The 20,047-nt window shown below is 34.3% G+C and overlaps 1 long non-coding RNA gene across 1 annotated transcript; it reads right to left on the bottom strand.

The window, feature by feature from the left end:
* Positions 1-3,540: 3,540 nt before the first annotated feature.
* LOC117951030 lies at positions 3,541-8,993 on the bottom strand. The gene is made up of 3 exons (XR_004658032.1): positions 8,982-8,993; positions 4,992-4,994; positions 3,541-3,605 (listed from the first exon to the last, which is right to left on the bottom strand). It is a non-coding gene; the product is annotated as an uncharacterized LOC117951030 (long non-coding RNA).
* Between the last annotated feature and the right edge of the window lie 11,054 nt (positions 8,994-20,047).

Raw genomic sequence — 20,047 nt, forward strand, 5'->3', positions numbered from 1 at the left:
AAAATTCGATTAATTGTGCACCCCTAATTACTGTTATATCTCAAATTGTTATGAGATTGGAAACACAGGAGTAAATGGTACAAATACCAGCTTCAAAGAACTACAGTAAATAAGATTTATTTACAATTCCTTTCAGTGCAAATGTAAAAAAGAAAACAGGGCAAGGAGGTTGTGACAAAAAAACTGTTGATTCCTTCTTATGTGCTTGATGACTGGAGCGAACATTGTTCTTTTTATCTTTGTCTTCTTTATCCCTACGTATGTCTGCTCTTGGAATGTCAGTTGGCCACACAATGCAATATTGCTGAGTGTGCAGAGCACAATATAGGGCTAATTTGGCACAGGATGAGGCGATAAGACATTCTGTCACCAATCCTTGAAATTAGACAAACCGCATGTGCAGTAAATTCTTTCTGGTTAAGGAGGGAGGAAAACAATTTAATTTATCTGCACCTTGTTTACACCTTCCTGCTAAGAAAAGCTCCAGACATAATGAATTGCTTTGTCCTGCATCAAAATCTCTGCATGTTTTATCCATGCAACAGCTTCAGCTTTACCATGATCACTTTCAATGATGTTCTGGGAGAAAAGCTTCATTTTATTTACTGACCTACTTATCACAGCTCACATAAGCATGGCACCACTACTAAGACCATCCCCATGGCCACTGACCCATTTGCCAGAAAAGCCAAACTTTGAAATATTAAATTGTCAGGTCACATAAGCCATGCTTAACTATCTTCCCTATATTTCTCCTCTGCTGCACACCACCACGTAATACCCCTTTTTCCAATTCCCACACACTTTCTTTTCCCATAGTTCTCTGGTGCAAGGTGGGTGTCCCGCTTAACATCAGTTTGTGACTGAGGTCTGACACATCCTCTCGCTGCATCCACGGCAGACGTACTGCCAGTTCCATTTATGACACAAGCCGATACATTATTCATGCTTCTTAATTAGTTGTGAAGCAGCAGCTTATATTGGTAAGACATTCAGTAGATCAGGTTCTTGGGTGACACAATCAGCATGAATTTGCCACTGCATACAAAAGCAAACTCGATAAGAAATGCCACTGTGACAGAGGTTAGAGAGGATGTGGTATTTTTACCTACAAGCGATTATACTATTATGAGTGAACATTTTAAGAAAGGTGCAAATGAACACAGGGTTCTCATATAAAATCAGTGCGCTGAGTTTCACAAAGTGATAAGACATGCTGTCTTAGAGCAAAACTCTGGAGGATTTTGAATATAATGGATTATAGGTTATATTAACTGACTGAATGTTTGCTCTTCCTTGTGCATTAAGACAGAAAAAAACTGAAAATGTGTGGAAGAAGAGAGGTTGTAGATTCAGCAAGTAGAATTTCTCTTAATGGAGCACTGCATTAAGAGTTAAATCTGGAGGTGCAAAGCATCAGCAAACACAACAGACTTTTTTTCTCTTTGTCTTTGTCTTTCTCTTGTTAGTGAGAAAAAAAAGAGGCAGTCAGTATACTGTACCTGTTCGCACTGAAACCATCTGCCTCCAACATGCCATTATGGAAACCTTTTTTGTGTAGAGATCAGTTTGCAGATTCCTTTCTTTCTCCAGTCAAGTGGTGGGTCAAAAGGGATAAAACAGTTTCCTTTCTCTTCTCTGATACGTGCTAATAAGCAGTCTGTCAGTACTGAGGTGGCAAGGCCCTCGGGGAGGGTTTTGCACTGAACTATTTCTTGTCTGTAGAAAGATCAGGGAGGGTAATCTCAGTCTCTGCTATCCAGGACTGGGCTGCTGTGTAATTCAGTCTTTATCCTAAATCCAGTGAGAGCAAGACAGCTGAGACCAAGAGATAGAGGGAGAATTATTTAAAAACTTTGATTCAAGAAAAAAATAGAAGCAAATTTGCAAAAGTAACATGGTTGCAAAGTAGTTAGGGCATTTACAGGACCTTTTTTCCGATGCAGCAACAAGGAAATACATATTCACAAAGTCTCTTCATCCTCATACAAAACAGATCACAACCAATATTCTGAATTGCAGGCATCTTAAGAGCCCTTCTAAGACAATACCCACTGCAAACCCAGGTCATTTCAATATCAGAGGAACCAGGTGAGTGTGTTGGTGTGTGGAACCTGCAGGTTTGGTTTTGAGACAAAGCGTTAACACACAGAGTGGGTGTAGAAAACATCATCGTCTGTTGTTTTGTTAAAACATAAATTGCCTTAAAACAGGCCAAAGATGATCAAATATATATGATACTTGAGATTCACTTTAAAACCTATTTATTTCTTATTATACGGTCTGGTTTAAATCCATTTAATTGCTCAACTCTTGTGGGAGTGTAAATTGAAAAACCGAGGTTTAATTTCATAGGTCTCTATTTTCAAGGGATTCTTCAGTGTCTCTAAAGCCCTTGCACTATTACTTGTCATGTAAAAAGCAATTACAATCAGTGCGTGGATGAAATGTGTCATCAGAGAATCCATTAACAATGTCCTCAGACCTTAATATTTACAGTCACCACCCTACTTTCAGATGCAACAGAGTTTTATGAGTTGTGAAGGACAATTAAAAGGCATTGTCGTCATTGTTAGAACTGTAGTATAAGGAAGTCTGTTTGAGGCAGTTATGATTTCATATAGGCATTTCATTTTACTATTACTATTTAACTGTATTAGATTAAATTATACAAGTGTTTCTGTTGTGTCCAAGCCTTGCAACTGATGCTACAAAACCTTTTTGCTCCCACATTATTAATTAACTATTGCTGCTACTATGATTGTTTAGGTGCAATAAAAAGGTCTTTTAAATGTGTGAAGGGAAAACAACAGTGGAATTCAATCAACAGATTTCTCTCTTTAAAGAGACAATAACCAATAAACTCCAAATAAAATGTAATGTCCTCAGACTCTTAGAGTAAGCTGTCCTAAAGGAATAGTTTGTCATTCTAGATGGGCCTACACTTAGTCACATTCTCGCCAGGAGTTGGATGAGAAGATTGATAGGCTACCACTCCTATGCTTTTACACTATGAAGCTACAGCAAGCAGCCAGTTAGCTTAGCTTAAAGTAAATACCAGAAATAGCTAGCCTGGCTCTGTCCAAATATTGATCTGCAATCAGTACCTTAAACACTCACTAAAAAACTGTTCTTAGCCTGGAAAATGTCCACCTGTTACCCCCTACATGCATTATTAATGCCAAGCTAAGCTGATCCCCAACTGGTCACAAATCAACTTGTCAACGTTTTTACTCACATTTTCTAGATTCATCTAACCTAATATGTATTTTTGGCAAATTTTACTTGCCCACACAACTGTCTAAATTGTTTCAAGCATTCCCCACAATAGCAAGGATATAGGTCTAAATCAGGCCTAAACCTGCTCACGTTTTACATTAAAACGGGGTTTCCATTGTCTGAAACTGTGGCCCCCCCCTCACACAAAATTATGGCAAAGGTGCCACCCCAACACTTTCCCGTCATCATCTTTGATCTAAAATCTACATTGCACATGATGCTTTGGGGGATGTAAACAACAAGTGTAATGTTTGAAGTCAGCGAGTTACCTGCAAGGGGGTAAGCTTCTCTCCACAACGCGTAGCTCCCATGGCGCCATTTTGATGCTTGCCGGCAGTTTCGACTTACATTAGCTGTTTTAGGTTTAAATACTAGTGTTAACTAGCATTTCAGTTGGCAATACTTAGCCTGTGCCTTAGTTATCCATCCAGAGCAGGCAACCGCTCTACCACTGAGCCACAGCCGCCCCTTTTTTTGTAGGCAACAACAAGAATACTGTTTTCTTTACATTTTGGCAAATTGGCAACATTAACCCTCGTGCTGTCGTCGGGTCAAATTTAGCCCATTTTTTTGTTTTTTCATCCCAAGAAATGGGCCTTTGAAATTAGCTGAAAATGTCAACCTTAGAAATATCAAATAACTTTGGAAAAAAAATCAAAAAAAGATGCCACAACATTGAAAAAGTGACAAAAATGTCAGAAAAAGCGATGACTTTTTTCATGATTGACGGGAAGACAATACAAAGTTTAAAAGTGTGCTGAAATAGCTATTAGCAGTATGTTCATACAAACTTTCGCTGAATTGCTTTAATACTGCTTAAAACTTTTTTAGGCATATAGGCATCAGAGATAATGACATCTCCGGAAAATGTAAATCACACTGAATCAAAAAATATGTGTATCATGTCTGTGTGTTGAGATTTATGTTAGTCATGATTCAGAAAGGAAGTTTAAATTGTTTACACAAATTGCAGCAATCAGGCGCCAAGGTTTTTTAAGTAGCCTACCATGATATCAATGAGCACAGGGGCAGTGTTGAAGTCTTGAATATTGTTTCCATTAATTGTGACACTAAAAAAAAGCTAGGTCCTCTGTCCTTGCACTTTGTCGTCACACTCATTTCTACAGGTTGTGACCAGTTCCCTTCCCAATTGTTTTATTGCATCACATTTTAGATGCTGGAAAAGATACAATTATGAAGTATTTTTTTGGAAAAGAAAATGAGCTAATTTCCTGATCTGCACAGATCTCATCTTTGATGTCTGACACTCAACTGCTAATTTGTATATTTTAATTAAAGAAAATTATGTGGACTGTTGCAGTGAGACAGTAAAACAGAACAAATGTTTTTAACTGTTTATTTGTTGATTTATCAATTCCAACTATGCCAGCAGATCAGATTGCAGTTGCAACGCAGCATACTGTATTTCTCCAACACTATTGTACCTTAGTTATTTTTATACAGGGGGTGTGCCAAGAGCTACCAAAAATTATTAAGTGAATCCTGCAGAAAAATCTCAGCTCCATTAACTTTTTGTATTTTGACACGAGTTTAGCCCATTCACACTGCTTTTCCATAATTGAAGCACATAAATAATTTTACAGACAGACAGAGAGATTACAATGAATAATTCTGGTTCAGATGTGAAGCCATTTCGTGTTGTCCCCATTGCTGTTGTCATGTGAAAATGAATACATTGATGTTTGGGGGACCTACTAAGATGAATTGAATGTGGCAATGCAGTGAGCTTTTTTTGTCTATTTCTTCTGTCAGCCAAATGTTTTTCCGCCTCCTCAAAACAAACGTGACGCATATCCAAGTGTAATGACAGATAGATTATACATAGCATGTATTGGTTATTCTCAACTAAGCTTGACAGTACTTGTTGTAAATAATGTTTCATTCCACAGTACATTCTGTGAGAACTCTGAAGAAAGTTGTTCTCATCCTTTGTATTTGTATCCTAAATTGCAACACTGTCTTCCTATCTGTGTGAACAAACCTTGGGAAAATGTAAACGTGCTGTATTTATTTAGCACTTTTCCAGTGTTAACAACTGCTCAAAGGGCTTTTACATCTACAGGAAACATTCACCATTCACACACTGTGGCCAGGGCTGCCGTACAAGGTGCCAACTGCTCATCAGATAAACATTCACACACATTCACACTCCGATGCGCAGCACCGGGGGCAACTCGGGGTTCAGTGTCTTGCCCAAGGACACTTCGACAATGAATGCAGGGATTGAACCACCAACCTTCCGATTGGCAGGCAACCGCTCTACCACTGAGCCACAGCCGCCCACCATTCTGACTCTTTTATCTCACTACATGTCATCTAAATGAATGTACAATTTTTTTCAAAAATATATCCTCGTGAGTCTCATTTTAGAACATTGTGAACTGAACCCTGCTTTGTGTTGCTTTGTTTGCCGAGATCTCGCCACTGCTTTTACAATCAACTCACAGAGGTCAAGCCAGATAGGATTTTAACCACAAAACAATTATCATCAGTATCAACAGTACTTTTTTCTTACTTTTTTCTTTTTATCATTTTTCACATTACAACCACCAACGAAAATACAGCCCTTAACGCAACAAAAATGCAGCCCTTAAAAACATTCAAAGGGCATGAAGAAGCAATTAACTTTAACAGTCATAACACATAAACTGTAAGAGATATCAAAAAGATGAATAATTTTCTGAAGGTGAAGGTTTTGCGAATAGTTTAAAGTTTGATGGACGTCTGTAGGTTAAAGTCTGTGGGAAGAGTAGCATTTCAAAGTGGAAGAACCCTGAAAAGGATTTACAGATTGCCTCATTGACTTTTAATTTAAAGGAAAATAGCAGATTATTTTAGTATGAATAGTAAACTCTGCACAAAAAAAAGCCAAGCCTGGACTGGGTATCGGACCGGGGGCAACAGTCTCCAGTACGTACTTGCTGGTTACATCTGAGCCACAATGTAACCAAAAGGAGTATGTTGAAAACAGTCATAGCATAGTATGTCCAAAAAAAACAATGAAAAAGTCATAGTGTTGTATGTCAAAAAAAGAGATTAAAAATTCACATTATAGTATGTATATGTATATAATATAATATGTCCCCACAAAAAGGCGCAGCTGGAGATTAAAACAAGTGTCGGATTCTGCAGTGGTATTGCTGCAATGGAATTGACACATAGCTTTGGTGTGGGAGACTCTGGGTTCAATTCCCACTATGAGACTTCAAGCAATGTGTCCCTAAGCAAGACACTAAGGTGTGTGACCTCTGATGTATTTAGCAATTTGCAATGGCAAATTCTTTTGAAATAACCATTAAAATGGCATAGTATTTTATGTTGAATGGATGTCAAAAAAGTAAATAAAACAGTCATAGTATAGTATAATGAAAATATGATACATTTATTATATCTTATATATATTTAAAAAGGCAGTATGGCATGTCAAAAAGGTGATTAAAAAATCACTTTACTTTATCTATCAAAAATAGTCATAGTTTAGTATGTTGAACAACGTGATGAAAAGTAAAGTAAGAACAATGTGTCCAAAAAGCAGTTAAAAAGTCATAGTCCATAAAGCCTGGACTGGGTATCGAAACCACAGGTCACAGTAGCCTTTGCTTACTTAGTGGTGAAGTTGAAGCATTGCTAACCACTGAGCCACCATGCCACCAAAGCAAGCATGACAGTCACAGGATAGTCCTAGTATAGTATTTTGAAATTTCTCATACTATAGTATTTAAAAATAAAAAGTCACAGTATAGCATGTCAAAAAAGTCATAATATAGTATACTGTAAAAGGTGACTAAAAAAAGTCATAGTATAACATGTTGAAAAAAAGACATAATATAAAGGTTAATTGTCTAAATAGTGATAATAAGTCTTGGTAAAATTTGTCAATAAAGTGATAAAAAGTCATAATATAGTAAGTTAAAAATAGTCAAAGTATAGCGGGTCAAAAAGTGATAAAACAAGTCTTAGTGTAGTATTTTGACAAAAGACACAAGTATGTCAAAAACAGTGAATACTACAGAATGTCTAAAACGTCATTAAAAAAGTCATGGTATAGTATGATGAAAAAGTAATAAAACAGTCATGGTATAGTTTGTTGAAAAAATGTCAAAATAGTCATAGTATAGTATGTTGTAAAAAGTGATAAAAAAAAGTCAGAATATGGTGTGTAAAAGAACTCACAGTATAGTTTGTTGTGAAAAGCCATAGTATCTCAAAAATGCTCTTTGTATAGTATGATGAAAAAAGTGATGTAAGAACATGAAAACTCAGCAAAAAAAGCCTGAGCCGACCACTAAACCAACATTCCTCCATGTCAGAAATATTCACTGCATATTCTGTTGAAATATCCATTAAAATGCCATGGTATGTTATGTTGAATGTATGTCAAAAAGTAAAAAAAAAAAAAGTCATACATTTATTATAGATTAGATATTTTTAAAAAGGCAATATAGCGTGTCAAAAAGGTGATAAAAAAATAACTTTACATTGTTTATCAAAAATAGTCATAGTTTAGTATGTTGAACAAAGTGATGAAAAGTGAAGTAAGAACAGTGTGTTAAAAAAGCAATTAAAAAGTCAAAAGTGATTAAAATGACATGGTAACATAGTATAGTATGTTGGAAAAAGGGATAAAAACAAAAAAGTAATAGTATAGTATTTCCAAAATAGTAATAGTATAGTACGTTTTGCCAACTCCACACAAAAAGGCTGAGCCTGGACTTGGTATCAAATCACAGGTGACAGCATCCATTGCTTACATAGTGGTGTAGTTGGAACATTGCTAACCACTGCGATATTCCTAGTATAGTATTCTGAAATTTCTCATGCCATAGTATTTAAAAAGTGTTGTCAACAAAAGTGATAAAAAAGTCATATTGTGGTAAATTGAAAAAAGTTACAGCATAGTATGTCAATAAAGTGATAAAAAAAGTCATAGAATAGTATGTCAAAAAAAGTCATAGTACAGTATGTCAATAGCTGCCATTAAAAATTCATAGAATAGCATGTCAAAAAAAAGTATATTATGTTGACAAAAGCCATAGTATAGTATGTCACTAACAGCCACTAAAAAGTCATAATATATAGTGTGTCAAAAATATTAATAGAATAGTATGGTGAAAAGAAGTGATAAAAATAGTCATAGTATGGTAAATCAAACAAGGTCATAGCATACTATGTCAATAACGTGATAAAAAGTAATTGTGTGGTTTGTCGCAAAAAGTCATATTTAAGTCAGTTGAAAATAAGTGTAGAAAAGTGATAAAGACTTAGTATAGTATGTCAACAATAGACAAAAAGTCATGGTATAGGATGTCAAAAAATCTCATTGTGTGGTATGTCAACAAAAGTGCTAAAACTAGTCATAGTATGTTAAATCAAAAAAAGTCACATTACAGTAAAGTGATAAAAGAGTAATTGCATAATTAGTTGAAAAAAGTGATAAAAAGTAATGCTAAAATATGTTGACAAAGTCATAAAAAGTCACAGTATAGTGTTTCAAAAATATTGGTAGTATACTTTATGTCAAAAAAGTCATATGCAAGTCATAGTATAGTACGTCAAAGAAAGTCTGGAAAAAAATGAAAAGTCCACACAAAATAATGAGGCTAGACTGGGTACACTCAAGTCTCTAGTGCTCTCTTGCTGGTTTGGTTGGACCATTGATAACCAATGAGCCACTGTGCCACCAAAGAGATTACTTTGAAAACAGTCATAACATAGTATATCAATAAAGCCATTTAAAAAGTCACAATATTGTATGTTGAAAAAAGTATTGAAGTCATAGTATTGCATGTCAAAAAATTCATAGTCATAGTAGATTAAGTTGAAAATTATCATACATTTACAAAATGTACAGAAATTGTGAGAAAAAGAAAGTCATTCACAGTACTGAAGACAGGCAATGAAAAACTCTAAAAGACAGAAGTGGGGTTTGAGTGTTTTACATCAGAGTATGAAAAAACGTCTCGGGTTACGCATGTAACCCTTGTTCCCCGAGATAGGGGAATGAGACACTGCGTCGGTTCACCGCCCCTCGCCCCGCCTGGAGTGCCTTGCTTCATAGAAAGAGCTAATGAGCTATGTGCCGGCGTGAATATATGCCCCTACGGTTATGCCGTCACATGCTACCTTTCTCACTAGGACCAATAGGATTGGAGTAGTTTTCATTCGCATTCAGCCCTGTCATGCCTAAAGGCGTTCCCATAGTGTCGTAACCGACGCAGTTCGAGTTCCCCTCGAAGGGGAACAGTTTAGTCACCACCCCATCTTGGTGAAAGATTACGGGTAAAAAAAGTCATACAAAAGTCATGGTACAGCATGTTGAAAAAATTCGTTAAAGTCATAATGTAGCATGTTGAAAAAGTCATAGTATAGCATGTCAAAAAAAATCATGAAAGTCATGGTAAAGTACGTTGAAAAAAGTCATAGTATAACATGTCAAAAGAATTCATGAAAGTCACAGTATAGTATGTCAAAAAGTAATAGTATAGCACGCCAAAAAAGCTATTTAATGTCATAGTATAGTATGTTGAAAAAAGTAATTAAAAAGTTATAGTATAGAATGTTTAAAAAAATTGTTAAAAAGGCATGCAGCAATATTTTAAAAAAATCATAAAAATCATAATATAGTATGTCGAAAAAGTAATTAAAAATTAATAGTATAGTATGTCGAAAAAAGTAATTAAAAAGGCATGGCATAGTATGTCAAAAAATTCATGAACACCACAGTATAGTATGTTGTAAAAAGTCATACAAAAGTCATGATATAGTATGTTGAAAAAAGTAATTAAAAAGGCATAGTGTAGTGTGTCGAAAACTTCATGAACATTGTGGTATGATATTTTGAAAAACGTCATCAAAAAGTCTTAGTATAGTATGTTGAAATAATTCCTGAAATTCATAGTATGCTATGTTGAAAATCAAAAAGGCATAGTGTAGCATGTCACAAACATACTTAAAAAGGCGTGCAATAATATTTAAAAAAAATTCATGAAGATCATAGTGTAGTATGACAAAAAAGTCATTAAAAAGTTATTGTATTATGTGTTGAAAAAAGTCATTAAAAAGTCATAGTATAGTATGTTGAAAAATTCATGAACATCAGAGTATAGTATGTTGTAAAAAGTCAATAAAAAGGCATAGCATAGTATGTCAAAAAAGTAATTGAAAAGGCATAATGTAGTATATAAAAAAAAGTCATCAAAAAGGCGTAGTTAAATATTTCAAAAAATTCATGAATATCATAGTTTAGGATGTTGTAAAAAGTCGTTAAAAAGTCAAAGTGTGATCTGTTGAAAAAAGTAATTAAAAAGGCATAGAATAGTATGTTGAAAAAAATTATTAAAAAGGCATAGTATAGTTTGTCGAAAAATTTCTGAACATCATAGTATAGTATGTCAAAAAACACATTAAAAAGTTATAGTATGATGTTTTGAAAAAAGTCATCAAAAAGTCATAGCACAGTATTTTGAAAAATTAATGAACATCATGGTATAGTGTGTTGTAAAAAGTCATCAAAAGTCAAAGTATAGTATGTTGAAAAAAGTTATTAAAAAGGCGTAGTGTAGTGTGTCAAAACATTCATGAACATCATAGTATGGTATGTTTTAAAAAGTTATTAAAAAGGAATAGCATAGTATGTTGTAAAAAAGTCATTAAAAAAGCATGGTGTAGTATGTCAAAAAAATTCATGAACATCATAGTATAGGATGTTGTAAAAAGTCATAAAAAAGTCATAGTATGATATGTTGAAAAAAGCAATTAAAAAGGCATAGTACAGTATGTCGAAAAAGTTAATAAAAAAAGTCATTAAAAGTCATAGTATGATATGGTGACAAAAGTCATTAAAAGGTAATAGTATTGTATGTTGAAAAAAGTCATAGTATAACATGTCAAAAGAATTTATGAAAGTCATAGTATGGTATGTCAAAAAAGTTATTAAAAAGTTATAGTATGATGTGTTGAAAAAAGTCATTAAAATGTCACAGTACAGTATGTTGAAAAATTCACGAACATCATAGTATAGTATGTTGTAAAATGTCATTAAAAAGTCATAGCATGGTATGTTGAAAAAAGTAATTAAAAGGTCATAGTATTGTGTGTTAACAAAAGTCATGGTATAACATCATCACAAAAAAAATCATGTAAGTCATGGTATAGTACGTTGAAAAAAGTCATAGTGTAACATGTCAAAAGAATTCATAAAAGTCATAGTATAGTATGTCGAGAAAAGTAACAGTACAGTAAGCCAAAAAAAACGATTTAATGTCATGGTATAGTATGTTCAAAAAAGTTATTAAAAAGTTATAGTGTAGAATGTGTAAAGAAAATTGTTAAAAAGGCATAAAAATATATTTTAAAAAAGTTCATGAAAATCATAGTATAGTGTGTCGAAAAAGTAATTAAAAAGTCGTAGTATGATATATTGAAAAAAGTCATAAAAAAGTCATAGTATAGTATGTTGAAAAAATTCCTGAAAGTCATAGTATGGTATGTTGGAAAATCCAAAAGGCATAGTGTAGCATGTCAAAAACATCATTAAAAAGGCGTACAATAATATGTAAAAAAAACATTCACGAAGGTCATACTGTAGTATGACAAAAAAGTCATTAAAAAGTTATGGTGTTATATGTCAAAAAAAGTCATTAAAAAGGCATAGTTTAGTATGTCGAAAAATTCATGAACATCATAGTTAAGGATGTTGTAAAAAGTCTTTAAAAATTCATAGTGTGATACGTTGAAAAAAGTAATTAAAAGGGCATAGTATAGTATGTCGAAAAATTCATGAACATCATTTTATAGTATTTCAAAAAAGTCATTCAAAAAAGTCATTCAAAAGAATTTATGAAAGTCATAGTATAGTATGTCAAAAAAGTCATTAAAAAGTTGTAGTATGATGTGTTGAAAAAAGTCACTAAAAAGTCATAGTACAGTATGTTGAAAAATTCATGAACATTATGTCAAAAAAGACAGTATTGAATGTTAAAACGTCCCTTAAAAAGTCATAGTGTAGTATGTTGAAAATATACTAGTACAGTATGTTGAAAAAAAGCCAATAAAAATTCATAGTATAGTTTTTCAATAAAAGTGACAAAAAAGTCATAGTGTAGTATTGCGCAAAAAGTGAGGAAGTCATAATATGGTACAGTATGTCAAAAAAATTATAGTTTAGCATGTCAAAAAATAGTATAGCATTTTGAAAATTGTCAATAGGGAAGAAAAACTTGAAGGAAACAGCCACAGGTCAGACTTGAACTAGCAACCTGTGTGTGCAGGAACATCCCACTTCATGTGGTTGGCACTGTACCAACTGAACGACCCAGGCCACTAAATGTCAACATGAGCACTTTAAATGCCATATGAAGGGTTTGAACACTCAACCTCCACTCTTTACTATGTTACAGGCTCGAGTCAATATCTCATCTTGGTGAGTTATTCTTAGACAGGAAAGTCACAAAAAGGCAGAGTTTAGTATGTCAAAAAAACTCATCATGTTGAAAAAAGCCATAGTGTGGTAAGTTGGAAAAAGTCACAGTACAGCATATGAAAAAAGTCATGAAAAAGTCACAGTGTAGTATGTCACAACAAACCATAAAAATTCCCAGAATTGTATGTTGCAAAAGTTGTATAGCATTTTGAAAAAAGTAATTAAAAAGTCACAGCAGGGTATGTCGAAAAAAGTCATACAATTGTCTTAGTATACTACGTTGAAAAAAGTGATAAAAAGTCATAGTATAGAATGTTGAAAAAAGTCAGTATAGTATGTCGAAAAAAGTGATAAAAAGTCATAGCATAGTATGTCAAAAACAGCTATTAAGAAGTCAGTTTAAGATGTTGAAAAAGTCATAGCAGTATAGAATGTTGAAAACAGTCATGAAAAGTCAGTCACTTCATTTTAACCAATTTGTTTTACTGCAGCATTATATCACACTTACCAATCTGATCTGACAGACTTAACATATTCTTGATGTGTATTTGACTACTTCACTTTCAGTGTTGAACCTTAATATTTACAGGACATTTAAAGGGGTGGACTTAAGACATGAAATAAAAAACTCTCAAGACAGTAGTAGGGTTTGATCCTTTAACCTTAGAACGTCTGAATTATCAGTTGAGTCAGCAGCGCATCATGGTGAGCTATTCCTAGGTAGCATTTTGATTCATGTCCAAAACGTCATACCATGTCATAGCATAGTTTGTTGTAAAATGTCACAATATGATAGGTCAAAAAAAAAAAAGAAAAATAGTGTAGTATGTTGAAAAAAGTCCTCAACCAGTATGTCGAAAAAGCCATGAAAAAATAATTGTATGGCATGTCAAGAAAATCATGGTGTTGCATGTTGAAAGTTTGAATAACGCCTGTAGGCAGTAGCATGTTGAAGTGGATGAAGCCTGAATAGCATTTGAAGATAGTTCCATTGACTTTCAATGTAATATTTAGTATAAATGTTTTTATACTTTAAGTGGGAAGTGGCATAAGCACATTTTCAGCCCTGTTATGTGTGTACGCCATGTTTCTAAATGAGATCCCATAACATTTTCATATTTGAATGTTTTTTGTAGCTAAAAGTATGCTGAAGTAGTGTGTGACCAAAGTAATACAGAATAATCAAACAACAACACTGTTATTACTGCTAAATCCGTCTTCACACAGTGAGGTGACTTCTAAAGGCAATTGGTTTCACTGGATTTGCACTGCATTTTATTTAGGGGTATCAGAGGAAAGGGGGCTGAATACTTTTGCACCACAAACTTAAGTGTTTCAATTCCAATAAAATACATTTAACTTTGTGGTTGTAACGTGATTTGGAAAGGTTAAAGGGGTATTACACTTTTGCAAGCCACTGTATATCTTCATATGCATGTTAATACATTTCTAGAACCCAGGTCCTGTTATCCCCTGCAAATACTGTAACAAACGATGGACAAATAAGCGCCAATATAAAATAGAGATTTCATACAATTGACAACCATATTTGTATTAACAGACAGTAGTTTTGAATATAAAGTGGGGACAAAGTGTAAACTCAAATTAGCTGAACATTAATGTTGGCATATGAAGAATTTCTAATGAGATTATGCAAACTAGCTAAAAAACGAGACATGAATTAGGCTGTTTTTGTAAGGGTTCGTTAGATTGCATCAGTTTTTATGCAATAATATATACGTGTTTTTATATATATATATATATATATATATACTGTATATATAATATATTTATGAAAGTGATTCATTTCATTAGCAGCAGTCTGTCATTTAGCCTGGAACTGTATCCGCTCAGTGTCTCATATTGCTCTCTAAAGTGCATTAGCATCTAAAGCGGAACCTCCACTATAATACTGTTATATGTGGAGAGAAGAAATATGAAATGTGGTGTTATTCTTCAAGTTGTCTGTTTTTTTAAAATGTATTATCTATTGTTACACAGCCTACATGAAAAGAGTTGGTGGTAGGAAGAAACCAGAGCACCCAGGGGAACCCACGGGAACACGGGGGAGAACGTGCAAACTCCCCACTCCAAATGGAACTAGTCTCACCTCTGTCACTCAGCCGTTCTCAATAACTTCCAAGGTGAATTGAATTTTTTTTTCTTTTCCATTGAATATAATAATCGAGCGTTGTTTTTTCCTATCATGCGTTGAAATGTTTTTATTGTTGTGATTGTGAAGTATGTCAATATTAGACATGTTTAACATTGATACTTGTTGACATGCACAGTCAAAGTTTAACACATCTTACAACCTATTTAGGGAAAGTTTGTAGTTTCTTCCCAGGTGAGAGAGAATACTAAATTCTCAAAGTTTCTCTTTCAAAGCATGTCTGATTTTTTTAAACTGTCCTCAAAAGACAGAAAGTCATAAACACCTTCAGCTGCTGTAGTAAATTACAGCTGCGACAAACCTTAATGTTTAATTAAAAAAAAGTTTATGTAATTTTTGCAGCTACACCTACCCAAACCCTAACCCTATGCTGTTACATGATAAAACTGAACAAATGATGATGTCGTCTGGCCGAGTGTAGATCAGAAAACATTTTATGTCTTGTTGCGTGGACAAATAACTTATTTTGTGGTTTAATTTTAGGAGCACTTGATGGATTGTATCCAGTTGTCAGTACTGGTTGTTTATGTATGCTGCTGTTTCACTTAAGACACCCCAGCTTTTTCCCCACAGACTAAAAATGAAAGACACTGATTTTTGTTATAGTTGATAAGTCATGTAGTGTTATGTAAGTTATGTTTTTGGAACCACTTAATATTGTACAAGCTGGTTCTGGTTCTAACTGCTGTAGTTTATTCAAAACAATTTGTAGATTGTTATCTGGACACTTTGTAGTTTTTGGGCAGAGTGTGCTATGTTCAAGGTAGAGGTTCATTTGGATTATTTTAATCTTGGTAAAACTTTGAAGAGGTTGTGCTTGGCATTTTAAAAGAACTGTTGCAAATAAGTTCCGAGCTATTTTTCCGGACATTAGTTGATGTATTTACATCCAATTTGTCTTCCCTGCTTTCTTTAAACCCTCCTCAGACGTTAGGTCCAAACTTTGAAAGACATTATAAAAATAAGTGAACAGAGTTGTTTTTCTGGTAACACTTTATAATACCCATCATTAGTTAATTTAGATGCTTAATGGATAGTTAATTAATCTTTAGTTAATTGTTAGCAGTTATTTTACTTTTACCAAACAATTAAATTATCATTAATGACGTTTACAAATTATTAGCTGTGCTGTAAATTAACAGTTTATTGTATTTATTATTAGTATAACAAATTCTATCCCTCACATACTGTATTAAGTATTGGGTAATGATAATTTTTTTTACCTTTATTAAATTGTGTAGAAAGAATTATCTATATGTGTATATATACATATATACATATGTATACATACTGTATATACATTTATATTTGTACATATCAATATTCATAAAATATACATTGGCATATGTATATTATGTAGTCTGTATACACACATATACATACATATACTGCTTAGCCAAGCTATGACAAAACATCACTCACAACTTTTCAATAGCCATCCAGATAATATAGATGATATAGTTTATAGATAGTTTACAGAGTAACTATTTAACGAGGTATTGTAATCATCTGTTGCAACTTTATAATAACCATCCAGATAGTTTCTAGACAGTTTAACTACCAACTAGTAACCCTTAACAGCGTGTTAGGTCTGGTCCCTCTGGTTAATCTGGTCCATCTATCAATGTAATGTTTTTACATGTTTTAAAAATGGTTCCTTAAAGGTTTACAAACATTTTTTAATCATTGCCCGATATCTAATATCGGGATATAATGTGTGTAACAATAAACTGTTAATTTACAGCACTAATAATTAGTAAACAATATTAATTATAATTTCATTGTTTGTGAACAGTAAAATTACTGTTTGCTAACAGTTAAATGGCATTGACAATGACAATGACAAGATTAATTAACTGTAATTAACCAATCTATTTACCATCTACTTATGGTTGCCTTCTTACCATTTTTCTTAGGTTTCCACAGGACAGCAATGATAAATGGAGACACAACAGAGAAAACTACAGTAAACAAAGACATTTTTTAATAAAAACGTTTATTATTACCTTGGTATTATTTTCTGTATACAAGAATGTGTAACAAAAGCCGAATAAGCAATCCATTTTAGTCTTTTAAAAATGGTAAGGCATGTCTGCTTGTACAACCATCAACTTCAGTTCCCCCAAAACACTTCAAACAGCGTGCACTGACAGCTCCAAAAATCTTAATGTGCTCCTTAGTTATCTGATTTTGCAAATCACAACAGTACCACATTCACAGCATATGTTTTAGCAAAAGTGCCGCAAACAATTTCACACCAAAATGGAGAAGACCTTGCATAACACATTTTCTAAACATTCTGTAAAAAACCTCAGCCGACCACGATTTTAACCATTTTTTTTCACTTTTTCAAATGCCAAAGAGATTAAACAAGACAAAAAAAGAAAAGGATCACAGACAAATTTAGCAAAGCACAAACAGTGATATTGTCTGACCAGGGTAAGGTAGCTTGTCAGGAGAGAGAGGAATACACAAGGCAGTGGAAAATGAAAAATATTCTTCTCATCAGAACGAGAGAAGACTCTTAGAACCAAATCAAGCTCTTTGGAAGAATTGAGCCTACTTCTGAAACATCTTCTCTTGATTTACTGTGTTTCAGAACACGACCCGAAGCCCTGCTTCACCCTAACTACAAAACTTCTTGTTGTTGCAATCACAGCTACTGGTTCATTCGACCTTTGTGTGGCTGCAGATGCTTGCTGAGTTTTCAAACTTTCAAAAAAATTCATAAGTTCATGGCTCACTTCTGACTCTGACTCAGAAATATCTGCCTCCACAATGTTGTTTAATACTTGAAAAGTGAATTTATATGGCTGGGTTTGACTGCAGCAATATTTAACCCACAAACTTGCAATTTATCAATTGTAAAATCACCAAAGGACAAAGATCATCTGAATGCAACGCTGTTACTGCATGATTTAATTTAGTTTTATGGAACAATATGACACTTAACATCAAAATAAAAGTGCTGTCAAAACATATATTTCTGTTCATTTCTAAAAATCAATTAAAGATAGCATCAACGGCCCACTTTAACAGAACATGATTTTTACATGGAAGTTCCTTCATTGCAATTATCTGCTATCTAGACTGCACTCCTGGGTGGTTAAATCCTGTTGCTGCACATCAGGCCTGGCAGCGAGTTCCTTCATTCAATATTCATGACATAATAAATAGTTACTGCTGGATGTCCATCCTGTCTAACTACCTCTCATCTGTCTGCCCCACTAAGTTGAGATGGGGATCTGTTTGCTTTTACTTCTACCTAACAAAGATGGGTGGTGCGCTTGTGGGCTGTGCTCATGTAAATATGATCCGGCAGAGGAGATGTGAGATATCCAAAACATCCAACACAAACGTGTGGTAGAGTGTAACCCATGTCACTTTTATGTTAACACTATTTCAGATTTTGAGAGGTTGGTAAATTGTGTTTACTGAATGTGTTTAGTTTACATTGCATCCCTGCTTCTGTCTCATACAGACTTTGACCTTTTGGGAGCTTAACAGGCTCTCTCAGTCAGCCCAGAGTAAACACTTTTTTGCAATATTTCACATTTTTAATTTGGGTTTTTAATTATTTTTTTTAGTATTTGCCGCATTTTCACTCAGGTTTTTTAATGCACAGTACAAACATTATAGAGGACCTTATGTCAATCAGTTTAGTGTTGTCTTTTCTCAGGCTTTGGATGTATAGAGGCATGTCGCCTTTCACAATAAAAGTTTACGCACCACTGATTTAATTTTCATGCAGGTCTTAGAGGGAGGCTGCTGTTCAGTCACCTTCTCCTGAAGCAGTTTTTGCAAGGAGTGAGGGGTCAAAAATAAAATGTTTTCCCATCTGTTCTGCAGTGGAAGCTTCCTGTGGTGATTGGGGTATCTTGTGTGAGTCATATGAGCCCACTGAGGGGAGATCTTGCTTAAAAGAAAATTCCGTTCGACTGCAACACGTAGCTCTGTTGTTTGTAAATTTGGGGTGCTGTCAGTAGAGAGAAAACAAAACCAATTGGTGCTGTCTACACTGTGTTATCCTCCTGCTATAGTTAGCACCCAACAGGCTTAAACAGGGCAAGTTTAAATGTGTTTTTAGCCTCTTAACATGTTCACAATGTCATCAAAAGTGCCTAGCCATGTGAAATGATTCCTTCCAAATGAACACACTGTTTAGTTCCAGTGTTGAGACGGCAGAGCTTAGGGACAGTGTACAAACTACAACACAGAAAAGAGATAAAACAAAAATATGTAGGCTATCAATTTAATGATTAAATAAGGTATTGTCTCCAAACTTACCTCAATTACAACTTTTCTCTTGACCGTTGTATTACAGCACTTACTTAAAAAAAAAAGCATAATCTTATTTTAAAAAATATGTTTGCATCTCTTTTTTTGGTGTCGCAGTTTGTAGACGGTCTCAAAGCACACCTTGCAGTATCACCACAAGAACTAAACACTGCTGAATTAGCAAAACCTTAATGCATTTCTGTCACATCTGCAGCAGTTAGATTCACTGTGTTCACTCGGAAGGAATCAGTGCACATGGGTAGGCACTTTTAATGACATTTTCAACAAGTTAAGAGGCTAGAAACACGTTTAAAACTTGCCCTGTTCAAGCCTGTTGGGTGCTAAATCTAGCAGGAGGATAACACGGTATAGGTAGCACCGATTGTTTTCGTTTTTCTTGCTACTGACAGCACTCCAAATTTATAAACAACAGACTGTGTTGGAATCGAACGGAATTCTCTTTTAAGTTCCTGTCTGTGAAAAGAACCATGTTGCTGCATACTTTGGCAAATGTGGGTATCAGTCTACTTTTGTCATTTGACCCTGTGAGGAGACCAAAGAAACACTGCATTTCATCCACACCTGTAATTTGTGCCTAGGACATAAGCAATTTTCCAGGTCTTGACAGTTGCAGCTTGATGCTATTTGCACTCTTGTGTCCCGTGATGCTCACAGCAGCTGTTAATTTGTCCCAGCAATAGGTTTAGGGAATGCCCCTGTTGAGTCAAGAGACTTACTTATTGGCTATGTAAAAGCATTTCAGGTGCTTCTGAGTTAATGGGATTGGATCCTCCAGGCACACTCTAGCACAATGGCGGCTGCCGCAAATGTTCACTTTTTAGGAACATTTAACATGTATCCCTTTGTTAGTTTGC

The sequence above is a fragment of the Etheostoma cragini genome, chromosome 1 (assembly GCF_013103735.1).
Source record: "Etheostoma cragini isolate CJK2018 chromosome 1, CSU_Ecrag_1.0, whole genome shotgun sequence".
Classification (NCBI taxonomy): Eukaryota; Metazoa; Chordata; class Actinopteri; order Perciformes; family Percidae; genus Etheostoma; species Etheostoma cragini.